The 14,880-nt window shown below is 38.7% G+C and overlaps 1 long non-coding RNA gene across 2 annotated transcripts in view; it reads left to right on the forward strand.

Annotated features, from left to right (window-relative positions):
- LOC123613808 (uncharacterized) overlaps positions 1 to 14,880 on the forward strand; it is a 139,760-nt gene that overhangs the window by 43,495 nt on the left and 81,385 nt on the right. For both annotated transcript variants that reach the window (XR_012509801.1, XR_012509800.1), the window contains exon 2: positions 12,879 to 13,017. This is a non-coding gene — a long non-coding RNA (uncharacterized LOC123613808). The remainder of the gene's footprint in view (positions 1 to 12,878; positions 13,018 to 14,880) is intronic.

The following is a 14,880-nucleotide window of genomic DNA, read 5'->3' on the forward strand; positions in this document are numbered from 1 at the left end:
GAGATAATGACTGAGAATCATAGCATGAAAAACATGACTCCATACGTAAAAGAAGCAAAGTAAATAGCAAGCAGAATAAATTTAAAAAAAAATTTTCACCTTTATGCTTTGTGATAAGACAACGTAAAACCAAAGAGAAGCTCTTAAAAGCAGCCATGGAGAGGCAAGGTGGATCATCTACAAAAAATGACAACAGTAGAAGCTGTAAGATAAAGGGATGTCTAAATGAAAAAATGATCACAGACAGGAAGTAAGTTCCCCTGGCCTTCAAAGCCAAATGTTTTGTGGGCTTGTCTCCTTGGTGCAGGGCCCTGCCAGGCTTGGGAGCCTGATGTGGGGCTTAGAACCCTCGCTTCTTGGGGAGAACATCTGAAAGTGTAATTATTCTCCCATATGTGAGTCACCCCCCCCCCCCCCCCCCCGTGTATGGGTCTTGACTGCACCACATCTGTGCATCTCCTCCCTGTCTCATTGTGGTTCCTTCTTTATATCTTTAGTTGTGGGAGATCTTTTCTCCTAGTTTTCTAGTCTTTCTCATCAACAGTTGATCTTTAAGTAATTGTGATTTTGATGTGCCCGGGGGAAGGGGGCGGAGGGGAAACTCAGGGTCTTCCTACTCTGCCACGCCCCCTCAGTGCCAATGGTAAGTTCTGAGTTAGGTTGATTAATTCCATAACAGAGGCTTGGCTAGACTCAATAAATGTGGGGCAAAGTGGCATAGCTCAAGAGAAAGCTTATCTGCAGGCAGCTGATCCAGTTAGTAAGCGAAAGCAAGAGAAGAAACGCCCCCAGTGGTTGTAGCTGTCGTCTGGTTACCCAGCTCACATTGCCAACGGTGGCCACCCTCACCGTAAAGACTCTGCAAAGGTCAAAGATCTCCTTTCTTATCTCTTTGTTGCCATTTTCAGACCTGCTTGAGACACACTCCACTCTCCCCCACAAATCTCATTATGTGAGCAATAAAAGAATTTTTCAAAGTTTTAAAAAACTTTTTAAAACTTAAGGGAAAATAAACATTTATAAACAGACCTCTTTGTGTGTGTTCGTGTGTGGCATCATGATACTTGACATCTGCACCAAATTTGGGGCGGTCCATCCTTTTGCTGCAGATTAGGGGCAGCAGTTGTTCTAGGGTGGGACCTGAGTGTGAGCAATTCAGACGAGCTTCCAGATGAGGCCAGTGATGATGGTCCCTGGACCACACTGCAGGCAGCTCTGTTCTGGGGTTCTTTTATTATTTGAGGACTTAAGATGCTGATTAACTTTAGCATTTTAAAGGTAAATACACATCATATAATTTTTAGGGTAACCACAAAATAAAGAGTGTGTAACAGCCAAAATCACTCAATGAAAATAAAACAGAGGAGTAATAGAAGCGTATAAATATAACAATATATCTAAATATAACAAATCCAAATATATCATGATCAGAAACATAAATGAAATAAACTTGACAGGTAGACAATAGAAATATTTTATGTTATTTTTGAAGATCTAGAAATGTATGGACATAAAGTAAGATTGGGAAAAGATATGTCAGGACTACTAACCAAAAAAGACAAAGAAAGCAAGGATAGCTTTATTAACATCAGAAAAATGTATCTCTGATAAAATGAATTCTTTGGCATAGAGAGAGTCAATGCATAATGATATTTGGTTTAATTCACTAGGATTGAAAACAATTCTAAGCTTATATCCCTAATAAAATAACATAAGTAATAATAAATAAAATAATAAAATAAATAATAAAATAAAAATCACTATATATGTGTAGGAATAATAAGAACTCTGCTATATATTGTTGGTGGGAATGTAAATTTGTGCAGTCCACTTTGGAGAACAACGTGACTAAAGTTTAACAGTCTCATATAATATGACTCATATTCTTGTGAATTAACAAGTTTAATTATACACCCTAAGGAAAATCTTGTAAATGTACTAGAATATTCATAGAATTATCATTGTGTGTGATAGCAAAAAAACTAGAAACATCCAAAATGTTCATCAACAGGAAAATAGATAAATTGTGGTTTATTCATGCAATGGCATATTACGTAGCAGCAAAAAAGAATGAATTTCTGTTACACACAACAATACTGTAGAAAATATTATTTAGTGAGAAGTTCAAGTCATTGAAGATTCCATGTAGTATAAATCCACTTTTATGTATCAACGCAAAAGGAGATGCATTGTTTAGGAACAGATACATATTTGAAAAACTATTAACAATTTTAAAACATCAAGAGAAGATGTATCCAAAAATTAGTGCAGTAGTCACCTCTGGTGGCATGAAAACTGGAGAGAATAGGAACACTTAGGTGGTGCTTATGTATTTATTATGCTATTATTTGTGTGGTGGATTAATGGGCATTCTTTTATTAATATGTTTAACTGATAATATGTTTAAATGATACTTATATTCTCTTGTAATCAGATATTGTATTATGAAAATTTTAAATTTAAAAATATATGGGACATATTCCATGCCTAACATACAGCAGATGACACAAAATTCTAGCTTTTGCTGTTGTTATAAATAAAGAAGAAAATCTCCAGAGAATTAAATTAAATCATTGCTGACATTTGGAGGAAAATTAGCCTTTACTAATATGAAGGCCAACAGTAAAATGAAAGCACAGGGAACCTGTTGGGGTTTTGGGAAGGATGACAGCTGGGGAGGAGGGTGGGTTAGAGGACCTGGAAAGGGAAAGACAGTGGTGGTGGACATCCTGAACGCAAAAAAACTTAGCATTTTCCAACCACATCCGCCTTACAACACTAATCCTTTTATTTGAGATGTTCACATAACTTTGGAAAACGCTCTATACGACATCTAGCGCAGACCCATTTCCCAATTCACAATGTACATTAACATTTTCTGAACAGTGCTCATTAACATTTATGAGAAACTGCACCAATTAGGAAATAAAAAATGAAACCCCATTTAGCTTTATTTAGCTGAACATTGCCCCGTTTAACCATGAGGCTCTTTTTACCCCGCTATGTGACAACAATTCACATCTTAAAGAACTGATTCTTCTTTAGAGCCTGAATTGAAAAAGGCTGACCTATGGAATTTTATCTAAAGCCAGTAGAGGTGTAGGGCCAAGTGTCAGCCAGAGATCTGAGGGGAATTGAGACAACTTGGCGTTGCTTGGGAGAGAATCTAAAGAATTTAAACTTAGACAGTTAAATCAGACTTTGGCATAACTACCATATGTTGGTTTACCTATTAAAATTCATCTTTATGCTTACCCTTGTCATAATACAGACTTACTCTATGCTTCTGAAGGAATTGTGCATGTGCGTGATTGTGTGTGTGTGTGTGTGTGTGTCCGTCCAGGAGAGGGTGTATGTATAGCATTCTTTTTTCTGTTAAGTGAACTGACAGCAACATGTAGCCAGACATATCATTTCGAAATCTAAAATTGGGAATTTAAGTTATTAAGGGGTTTGGTGACCTGGAACAAACAGTTCAGCTGGTCAAGCATTTGGAAGAATGCAGTTAAAGAGAACCCCCCCCCCCCAAAAAAAAGAAAACCTCTTCCTTCCTGTGATATGTGGTAAATAGAACCTTTTAAGCTACTAATTTAAACCTCTTGTGTTTGGGGCACATAATATTCCATTAAAAGTCATTTGAGGCTTCTTCTCTAATCTCCTTTGCAATCTTCAGTTTTTCTGTGCTGTTTATTTGGATGAAGTAAGGCTGGAGTAGCAACTGCTTCAAACCAGACAGGCTTGTGATTCTTTTCTAAAACAGAAATTGCCTAAAATATTCCTGTATTTCAGTGCCCTGGGTCATGGTGCTCTAGAGTGAGGTCAGGCACGCTACAGGAAACTTCCAAATTGTTTTCTTTCCCACTTTTTTTGTACCTAGAGTCTAGCAGAAACAGTTTCAATCTTTCGTCAATTATATACAGCCTATTGTAAAAACTTAGTGCTAAAGCATTTTTCATCTCACCATAAGGAACTTGGAATTTAGGCAAAATATATGATCTACAACAATAGAAGGATATGAATGAATGGGCCTAATTAATGCTCCTTGGTAATTTTTTTCCCTCAAATTTCCTTAAAGACCTTTACAGATGTGCTGCTGCGAAAATTGCCTTCCCAAACTAAATTCTTACAGTCTACATTCTATGTTTTCTAACTCTGTGTTGCTCAGCTGGTGTGTCTATTCTGGGCTCAGAAATGTTACTGCAATGAAAAAGTAGTTTCGTTCAGAAAGCAATATATAACAGTAACTGGAGAGATTTTGTGCTTTGGATTTTGTGAAAAAGGAAAAAAAGGGTTGAGAAGGACTGTACCAACTCTTGTTGAAACCATTGCCAGACAATCAAAAGCAAATTATGTATAAGAAACTGTCCCAATGTTAACTTCAAGTTCCCTTCCATCACCACAGGACAAGCTATGCCTCACTGAAGTGGTAGTATTTGTTTATATCAAGAAGATTGACTTGATCTAGGTTCTCCTTTGCTATGCATCCTAGGCTGGCCTCAGCCGTAAGCTCCTTGGGTCTCTTTCCCGTGACTCTAGTAGAGCCTTGCAGTTGGAATTCAGTAAGTGCAAGTTGAATGATTGCTGCCTGCATTTGCTGGGATAGTCATGTTTCACATTACAAAACTTGTTTACCCAAAACTTTCTGTCTTAGCTTCTGCCTTTCTTCAGAGTTCATTTTAGAAACTTTATTCATTTTATCAGTAGGAAAAATTTGCTTTCTTCCTCCTGCTCTGCATAAGTATCTGGCATTAATTATTCAGAAATGGCCTTTTTCTGCTCATTGCACTAGCACCATCTGACATGAGTGCTCTGTGTGTTCCACTTGATCAGCATTCTGTATTCTGCATTCTGCCTTGGTGGGCATGTTGCTTTTTTGGTGGAAAAAGTAACATCATTATTGAAGTTTGAGCTGAAAATAGATTGCCCATAATTCAAGGAACGTCTGGATGCCATGACACTTCCTGGTCAACATCATTAAATATCTCCCAGTGGCTATTTCTTAGCCATTTTGCATCCAGTATGACATTGGCTACCTCTTCATATTTATTGTCTAATTTAATGCTCTTCCCACATAAAGTGAGGTTCATATTAATACTATTTTCTATTTAAAGAAACTAAAACAGAGAGATACTATGTAAGTTGAGTTCTCACAGTAAAAGTCAGACCCTAGATTCTACTCCTATCGATTATCTGGCTCCAAAATCTGGCTTCCTTCCCACCATAGCATATATATATACATATATATATATATTTAATTGAAGTACAGTCAGTTACAATGTGTCAGTTTCTGGTGTACAGCATAATGTCCCAGTCATACATTTATACATATATTCATTTTCATATTCTTTTTCATTAAAGATTATTACAAGGTATTGAATATAGTTCCCTGTGCTACACAGGAAATTCAACCAAATTTCTTAATGTATGTTTTAAGTTGAACACATTGCTTTAAGATGGTAACTGTCCTAGCAGTATGGGAGGGGGACTCAAGATTGAGAAACTGTTGAAAAGAAAGCCAGCTCATGCATCTCCTTCCTTGCTCACTCTTTCTTTCCCCTTCCTTCCATCTGCCTCTTTCCTTCTTTCCCTCCCTCCCGTCCTCTTTCCTTTCTTCTTCCTTCCTTCCTTTCTCTCTTCCTTTCTCTGTCCTTCCTTTCTTTCTCTCTTTCTCCCTTTCTCTCTTTCTCCCTTTCTTTCTTTCTTTCTTTCTTTCTTTCTTTCTTTCTTTCTTTCTTTCTTTCTTTCTTTCTTTCTTTCTTTCTTTCCTTCCTTCCTTCTTTCCTTCCTTCCTTCTTTCTTTCTTTCTTTCTTTCTTTCTTTCTTTCTTTCTTTCTTTCTTTCTTTCATCTATCTATCTATCTATCTATCTATCTATCTATCTATCTATCTATCTATCTATCTATCTATTGAGTAGACACCATGTGCTAGACCCAGTTCTAGACTTTGAAGGTATGAAAATGAGTTAAAAAGAGCCTTTTACTCAAAGTGCCCATTCTCCAGAAGGGGAAGCAGGTAAGTTAATCCATCATTATGATGTAGTGAAGTATGAAAAAGATAGGACAAGTGGTATTTAAGTAGAAGACGATGACAGCCTGCAGCAAGGTTCTAGTAATGGGAGAAGAGGATACAGTTAGAGCCAGGGGATCATCCTAAGGTAGAACCTGTATGGTTTAATAATAACAGCAGTGCCCATCATAGAGAACAGTTACGTTGCAGCCAGTATAAAACTGTTCCTTGATATGTGTGGGATGTATGTCTGTGTGTGTGTGTTTAATCCTCATACGCACCCTGTGATACAGTATATTTAATACTTATTTTATACAGTAAGTACAGAGAGGTTAAATTTTTTTTTAGCTGAGATCGCAATGCTTGGCAGAACCAAGACTAAATAAAGCCATTAAGCACTGATTTTAGAATCAGTGTTCTCAAATGATGGAAGGTACGAGGGGTAGGGAGGAGTACATGAGGACCATCAGGTTTGTAACTTGAGAAACTGGGTAGATGGCAGTTCTGTCCACTGAGAGAGAGGCTATGTGGAGAGAGGTAGTGAAGGAGAAAGATAGTGAACTCAGTTTGGTAATGTTAAGTTCGAGGTTTCACACTTAACGGATATATTCAGTAAGCTCCTGGAAATGTGAGTCTGGAGCTCAGGGTAAACACGTAGGCTGAGCAGGAGACGAGGAGAACAAGGCAGGATGAAGTTCCAGGTGGGCTTCTGGGCACCATCCTCATTTACCAAGAGGGCACAGGAGTCCTCCTGAGTTAACGCCCAGTCACTGTAACTTACTCATGCAAATCCAATTTCTTGTCATTTGAGTATTTCTAAATTGTATCATTACAACTATTTATGATGATTTATTCTATGTCTACAATGATTTATAATACTTACAGACACACACATGAGTTGCATTTGATTTTCATGACACTCTTTGGAGACAGACAAAACAGAAGGAACTGAGATTCAAAAAAGTGTTGTGATTTGCTCAGACTCACACATATGTCTGAACCTGGGCTCAAGCCGTATCCTCTGACTTTAGTTTTAGTACTCTTCCATCACATATGAACATTTTACCCGTATCTCAGTGAATGCCTTCTATCTATTGCTTCCCACAGTGTGTAATTCACCTGGACACCTGATCATTTTTAAAGGATAATAACTTAGCTGAAAAGGGGATTGTTTTATTTTACCATTTACAGTTACTGACTACCGTATTTAGAGTCACTACTAAGTTATAGCTCAGCATTTATCCGTGGTTACGTTTGTAGTATCTTGTCCATCCTTCCTATTTAAAGTTTCAGAAATGTGGAAGACTAGGGGCACAATGTTATCTCAGAGTTCTGAACCAACAATACATATATATCTTTCTAACCACTGATTAGAAACAGATCTTTTTCCTTTTCATGTTCTCCATTTAGAATAAATGCCAAAGTTCTTAAAGTAATCCACAATGCCCTATTCCATCTGGTCCCCTGTTGTTGCTGCGACTTATATTTATTGTCACGCTGGGGTTTTTTGGCCCTTCCTTAACCCCTCCCTGTACATTCTTGCCTTGAAGTCTTTGCACTTTCTGTTTTCTTTGTTTTGAACTCCATTCCAAGTTATCCTCAAGGCCCTTACCTCTGTTGTTCACGCTTCTCCCAGCTTCCTACCTTCCTGGCACTCCCAACTTCCCTTCTTTGCTTTTATTTAATTTTTAATAGAATTTACTACTTTTACACTTGTTACCGCTGTACATTTATTTTTACTGTACATACGTATTTCTCCATACTAAAATGAGGCCTGAGATTTGCATCTGTCTTGTTCACTGCACGCTCAGTGTCAGGAACGGTACCGGGCAAGTCGTAGGCATTCATTAAGTGAGTGCTGAAGGGATAAACACACACACGTGTATAGGAATCTAAGGATTAGAATGCTTGTCATTCAGTGCTTTGGTCATTATGCTGATAACCTGCAGTGTTCTCCTCTGGGCTTCCTCAGCTCGTGGGAGGCACCGAAGGTGAGAGAGAGACGGCGGGGAGAGTGGGGGCATCAGGGGCAGGTCGCCTGTCTTTGATCTCCACCTACTGCCCCCTAGTACCTTTACAGTCTTGCTCAAATCGCTGAACAGCTTGGATTTGTAAGCTTAACTATGTTCAAAATAGCACCCTGCAGGGGCCAGGACTGAATGTGATAGCCATTTGATTTGAAGAACATTCTGATAAACACCCATTATTTGAATTTGGTTCATCTTACTTGCTAATATTTTAATTGATATGTTTTTCTTTTCCCTGGTATTCACTAATTAATTTTATAGACGAGTATAAACAAGGGTTGAACTTGGGGTTAGAATATTAGCATAGTATGGATTTTTGTTCATGGTTAGAATTTTTCAAATTGCGTATTTTAAATTCTTCCAGTTATAAATCCACTCCTAATGTGATTTTGGATTTTTATAATTTTTTAAAATTATGAAAGAAATCTCCAGAAACCTTGTTAAAATTTCCTTTTCATACTCTAAAAAAATTCTTAAGATATATTCCATATTTTTTTTAATTTCCAAACAATTCCTCATTCCTAGGCAGATATTTTTAGTAAGACTCTGACTTCTTATTCGTGCTGTGATAATCACCTAGCTGAATCTCCTTTTGTTCTCCTGAAGATCCAGTGTCTCTATCTTAGATAAACATAACTAGATTGGCTGAAACACTTATAAAGGGGAGAGAATAAATCAGAAGTGGTTCAGAGGTATGGTAAGTATGTGGCCAACATTCAAATGATAATAAATGAGAGTAATGACGTTTTCATCTCAGTAGCTGGGTAATTGATGTTCTTGGTTCAACAGCCTCACAGTGAACAGTAGCTGCCCCTAAAGAAGACATTATAACCCTAATCACAATGCTGAGTTTTGCAATGGCAAAAATATTCAGTTTAATTTTAGAATATTCATCCTTTAATTCCAGCTATCTAATCTACTTCTAGATCTCAGTGTCAAATTGCCAACTGGTTCTATATTTTCATAGTATAACTGCTCACATGCATTGTTTATTAGCTTTTGGATGTAAACCCTCACTATCTATTATAGCGTGAGTAGAACTAACAAATTCACTGGGTATCAGAGTAGTCCGCTGAGAAACTTTGTGATATTTAATATCAAGATCTTGGATCTAATTAGGCATTTACTTAAAATGTAAGAAAAGTAAGTGGAACTTCAGGCTTTGAAGAGTCTGATGAATACTTCTGGTAAAATCAGAAATATCAGATTTCTAGATCACTTAAAAATCTAGAAATAGTTTAGTGAACCAAAAGTCTTTAACTCATCCCAGATTTTTAAACCCAGGCTTTAAAAACATTGAAGTGATTACTTTTAAAGCCTTAGCAACAATAGTGAAAAGATAACAATCAGTGAAATTATATATTGTGGACAAAGAATTTTTTTTCCCTATAGAGAAGTCATGGATCATAGATTAAGAATAATACTCTTTGTTCCTGGGGCTTCGTGCTCCCCAAATCACAATAATTAAATTGGTCAAGAATATAAATCTCTCTCTCTCTCTTTGGATCTTAATTAATCCTGTATAGTTTTATTTTCACTTTCAAGACATATATTTAAATGAGCAATTAAAATTGCTTTAATAATGGATTCATCACCTATTATCCGCATAGTATACAGTAATATCTGATAGTGTTGCAGATACCACATTTGTTGACTCACTGTAATTACAATTATAATGCATCCTGTAAGAAATTTAAGAACCTTTTAAATATCTCAGATGGCAAATATGCAGTGTGAGTGCCCCTCCTACATCCATAGTGGGCATTGATAATTATCCAAGAACTCGTTCCTGCGGACCCTTGGATAGCACCAAAGACTCTTTGTCAACATCTCCTTGCACTTGGTATTCGTTCAGCAGCAATCAGGAGATCCACAAAGTTGTCTTTAACTGTCTTTAATCTTTAAATGTCTTTAATCTTTAAATGCAACATGATTATTTCTTTTATCTGTTATCGAATGGCTTAATAACAGAAAGTAGAAACTCAATCAACTTTTTAAAAATGATGGGTTATTAACCCCCGGTTTCTGATTCATTTGGTTGTAATGGTGGATATAGATCTTGGCATGTTTGGTTGCCCTGATAAGTGAACCAGCATCAAAAGCTTATAGTCGCCCGATTGGCTGCAATAGATGGGATAATGTCCTACATCACTCCCTGCTCATGACTTGTAGAGTGAAGCAAGGGTGCATAACCACCACGGTAGTTTAATCTTTGGAGTCCTTTGTAAAGATAAGTCAAAGATGAAGAAGTTGGAATTCTCTTTTCATGTATCTGTGAGCCTCTGCGATCTCAGTAGAAGACAAGGGGCATCTCTCAGTGAGGGCATGTTGGCATTTGGAGGTGACAGTTCCTCATTGTGCTGTACTGTCCCCCACATTGCAGTCTGTTCAGGCTCTCCCAGCTGTATTCCGCAGATCCAGCAGTGCCTCAGTCTCTGTAAAAATCCAGAAGTTCACCAACTTGCATGTCTGGGTTGCAGGCATAGCAAAAAGAAAGAGTTGTGTGATTCCAATAGCTGTGCTCTTAAAGATAAGTGCCAGATGCTTCATAAACAAGTTGGTACATCTAGCCAAAGGTTTTTATTAGGCATACTAAGGTAAAAGCAAGCATCAACCCTGAATGTATGGTGTCAAAACTGGATGTTCTGTGGATAAAGCAGTGAATAATAAAAAATGAGTTCAAATTTATTTTCAAATAAAATTCACCATACTTCTAGGGCTTTGATAGATGAGTCTTTCACATGCCTCCGTGGTTATTTATTTTAAACTGACTCCATACATTCATGCTTTTTCTTATCAAAGAAAGATGCTTTCTGCTCTGGTGTGTTGGATGAGTAACCAGTTATGACAAGGAGAGAGAATGGTTTCTATAAGGTTAGTTCTGAGGTACAGCTGAGATACATTTTTGGTTGAGAAAGGATATGGAGGAAAAATAAAGTTTAATGATGGAAACATAACACATTGAATGTATCACTTTTATTTCCTATGTAGCTTTAAAGAGCTAAACAGTCATTGTAACCATGGTGAGGAGTTGTAAAACCACATATGACACTGTCACTCCTCCCTTCTCTGGGATGCTGAGTTGTTCATTGTTCTGTCAGACTCAGGAGCTGACTGGTTACAATAATAAAGTAATTGGTAATATTTATGGACCTCTGTGTTCATCTTTTTATCTGTTAATCCCCATGTAACTCTTGTCTGGCTGCCCTCCAGGGGGCAGCCTCTGGTTTGGTTCTGCCTCAGCCTTGATGTAGAACTCAGGGCTTTGCAGCATCTGCCCCCAAAGCAAACCTCCTCCGTGAAACACTGAGCAAGCGAGATTGTAATAAAGATTTCACGTGGGACTGAAAAAAATAAGTTTACATCTCACACTGCAGAACAGAGCCAACAATTTAACAATTCCTCATTTGATATTTTTGTTTTCATCTGAAGTTTCTTGTTTAATGATCAAACATGAGGGTTTCGCTCTCTCCTTTCCTGCCTCTTACATCTCTGACATTGTATCAAACAACCCAGCTCTGTCCTCAAATTTGTCAACAATGCTTTGCAAAACAAAAAGCCCTATAATTACTGGCATCCTCCCTTTTAATAAAGTGGTTCAACAGCCATCTAAGCTTAACCCATTGGTTCCTTGGGGATGTAGGCATTAGCTCACGTACCATCCTTGCACACACACCCTTTAAGTGGCTTATCCAAGTTCTCATCACTGTACCAAAGAAGCTCAAATATTCCACTCCAGCAAATTTTGAGCAAAGTCTTGAGCCCTAGCCCTGTAACAAGACTATCGATTTACTCAAGAGAACCTGTCTGAGCAGTAGTTTCTTCTTTTAAAATTTGAGCCTAATGTGACAAAAATGCTTTGAATGTTTTGCCCCATTTGATCCTTGCAACGCCTTATCATACAGGCAGGAAAAGTACCGTCCTCAGTTTACAAATCAGAAAATCAGAGAGGTGGAGGGAACTGCTCCAGGATACACAGCTGTTATCTGGAGGAGGATTTGATCCCAGATATCCTGATTTCCATCAAGGGGTCTTTCCACTCTATTCTGCCATTTTTTTGGGTAGACAAATGAAGGTAAAATGTGTGCTAGACATTAAAAACAGTAATGTCAGAAGCAAACGCCCTAGAATCCAAGCGGAAAAAGGTGGGGAATCTGTTATTTTAGATTTAAAACTGAACTGGAAAATTCCATAGTTCCCTTCATTTTGTTTTCACGAGAAACAAAGTTTTTAGTCTCATGAAGTTTTATTTTTGCTTTTGTTTCCTTTGCCAAAGGTGACAGACCTCCCCCAAATTGCTAAGACCAGTGTCAAGGAATGTACTGCTTGTTTCCTTCTAGCGGTTTTATGGTTTCAGATCTTACATTTAATCTTTAATCTATTTTAAGTTTATTTTTGTATATGTTTCAAGAAAATGGTCAAGTTTGATTGTTACGCATGAAGCAGTCCAGTTTTCCCAGCATCATTTATTACAGAGGCTGTCTTTTCCCCACTGTATATTCTTGTCTCCTTTGCCATAGGTGAATTGCCCATATAAATGTGGGTTCATTTCTGGGCTTTCCATTGATCTATGTGTCTGTTTCTTTGTGTGAGTACCTTACCGCTTCAATTACTATAGCTTGGTCGATAGTTTGAATACAAGAAGCATGACACAAACCAGATGAGTTGGAGACAATTGTAGACTACTTCAGGCTCAAATTAGTAGTAACGCAAATTGCAGCTTACTTAATGAACACAGAATCATTGCTATAACAGATTAAGAAGGCCTCAGACATACGGTAGGTGGCTTTTGATTTGACAAATGCATTTTTTTCTTCTTCTGAAACAATTCGCATTTCTATTCAGGTTTGCCCTGGGGCCAGGTTAACTCCGTCACCCCTCACCCTTGGTCATAATAGAGTCTGAAGAAATCTGGACCATTCGGACATCCTGCAGCATGTAATATTGGTTTAGTAAACCAATGGCCACAGACTGATTAGGCAAGGTGAGTAAGAGCTGGTTAGCACGCTGAAGACCTTGATAGGACACACATACTCCTAAGGGTGGTAAGCGCCCTATGGATTCAAGGACTGGCTATGTCAGTAAAGATTTGGGGGCATTGTCAGGGGCATGCTAGCATATCCCCTCTGAAATAAAAGACTAGCATTGCCTCTTGTGTTTCCTGTTACAAATAAGTGAACACAGCACCTGACAGGCCTCTTTGAGTTGTGAAGGCGATAGGATCCAAACCTAGAAATACGGCTGTGACCCACATACCTATTTCCAGTGTTGAATGGGGCCAGAAGACGTAAAGGTGCTATAGTAGGTTTAACTCCAAATAGAACCCAGCAGCCCTTTTGATGTTAAAAATTTCATGGGTAGAAGAGAGATTCAGGGTAGAATTAATGGCAAGCCCCCGTGGAAGAACCACGATGCAGGCTCCTGGAATTCTAAAGCAGAACCACGCTGTCTACAGCAGAGCGTTATCCACCTTTCTAGTAAGAGCTTCTGGAGTGTCACTGGGCCCTACTGAAACAGAAAACTTAACCCTGGAGTACCATGTGACCCTGTGTCCAGAACTGGTGACTGTTAGCAGAGTTTTGCTGAAATTAAATCATTAAAAATCAGTTAGGTCTGGCATCAGTCCATCGTAAGAATAAAATGAAATGGTATCTACCCCCCAACCCCGACCCAGTGGGAGAACTTTGTGTCTCCTCTCCTGACAGCTCCAGGCTGTGTGGGTTTAGTGACGCTGATCTGTGAAGGGCGCATACTCTCACCAAGGATCCCACGGAAGCACCAGCTATGACTGTACTTTGGATTCTTTATGTATAAGAATCATCAAAAGGGTGGGTGGGTGTAGCTCACTGGTAGAGTGCATGCTTGGCATGCATGAGGTCCTGGGTTCAATCCCCAGTACCTCCATAAAAAAAAAAATAGATAAATAAATAAATAAACCTAATTACCTCCCCCCACCAAAAGAAATAAATAAAAGATTTTAAAAAAGGAATCATCAGTTAAGAAGAGTCACTATTTTGGGAGAAAAGATTGCTTCTGATAAACAGGAGCAGATAGGGTTGCTTATGGAGGTGGGGAGTAATGTACTTGGGCCTGGGTGATCCAGTTGGACGTCTCGGTTCTCCCACACCAGTTGTACCTACCCGTGCCAATCATGGCTCCCACGCCAGTTGTAACTGTAATACATCAGCAACCCTGGTCTAAGAAGGGTATTGTTACCCAGGGCCCACTTGAGAATGAGGGCTTGGATCACACCACCTGGTAAGTTCCCAAGACCTGCAAAGGTGATAGTTGAGAGAGGAATTTAGAGTCAATGATGGAGGAGGGAGAAGGTGCGAACCTGTAGCAGCGGGTGCTGTATTTCATTCTGCGAACTTCGCTTTTCTAAATTTCCTCTCAGGTAGAGAGGCATGAGAATCATAAAGGAGCCTCCCTTGGTTATGTATAGATGTGTGGATCTTTGCAGTGCAAGGGGTGGACTGGAAGCCAGGGACGGCGCACCGCTCAGATCTCTAGGAGGGCCTACAGCAAAAACAATTGTTGGAAGGCGGTCTCCAGGTCTTCTGCAGAGTTAAAGCTGAGTCATGTGCTCCCTAGCGGTGCTTCTAGCCAGTGACTGGGCATACTGGGGAGACCACAGCCAGGTTATTCCATTCCATCCTCCTCAGGCAGAGTTCCATGCTTCCTCTGCTGGTCCCCTGTTGTACCTTCTACCTTCCTTTGTTACTATATGCATAGCAACACTCTCGCAAATGTGGGGAAAATCTGCATGAAGATAAAAATAACTGTTGTTAATATTTTGATATGTTTTCCCAGTCTTCGCATTTTGATGTATTGTTCCTAATTTTTT

The sequence above is a fragment of the Camelus bactrianus genome, chromosome 10, assembly GCF_048773025.1.
Source record: "Camelus bactrianus isolate YW-2024 breed Bactrian camel chromosome 10, ASM4877302v1, whole genome shotgun sequence".
NCBI lineage: Eukaryota > Metazoa > Chordata > Mammalia > Artiodactyla > Camelidae > Camelus > Camelus bactrianus.